Raw genomic sequence first — 729 nt, forward strand, 5'->3', positions numbered from 1 at the left:
ACTCTTGCAATATTCTAAAAAAAAAATTCTAAACTCTAAACGCTCTAAAAGAGCACAGAATGTCATGATTTCAGCTCTCTGCCACGGCTGCTCTTTGTGCACTCGACCATGCCCACATCTCCGCAGCAGAATGGAAATCACAGAGGAGGAAGAAGGCGGGAGGAGGAGCTGGAGGAGGACGTTTCTCCTGCAGTGTGGGCTGGACAAAGGTGTACCAGGAGCTAAATAATTTAAAATAATTAATTTTAAGCAAAAATTCCATGCTGATCATGCGGCTTATCCATCAGTCAGGCAACTGTGTGTCATGTCCAATCTTATTTTGAAAAACCGCAATAGAGCAAGTCCGCAAAAAACAAACCGCGAAGTAGCGAGTGACTACTGTATATCAGTGTTTCCCCCAGATAAGTTGCTGAGGTGGGGCGTTCATCTCGTCCTGGTGGGGTGGGGGGTGGGGGGGGGATGTGTCTGAGCTATGCACTGTTTGTACTGACAGTTTTGGAGCAGGGGGCGGAGGACATAGACGCAGTTGAGCTGCACACTGTTTGTACTGACAGTTTGAGAGGTGGGGGGGGGGGGGGGGGACAGCTGAGCTGCACACTGTTTGTGCCAACAGTTTTGAACAGGTGGAGGAGGGGTTTCAGCGTGAGGGAAGAGCCTTTAATATTTTAGCTGGCATGCCTGTATTGCTTGCCACTAGCTTAGTGCTCTGTCAGTTCTGACAGGTGGGGG

This window comes from Nematolebias whitei, chromosome 5, assembly GCF_014905685.2.
Source record: "Nematolebias whitei isolate Nwh7 chromosome 5, NemWhi1, whole genome shotgun sequence".
Classification (NCBI taxonomy): Eukaryota; Metazoa; Chordata; class Actinopteri; order Cyprinodontiformes; family Rivulidae; genus Nematolebias; species Nematolebias whitei.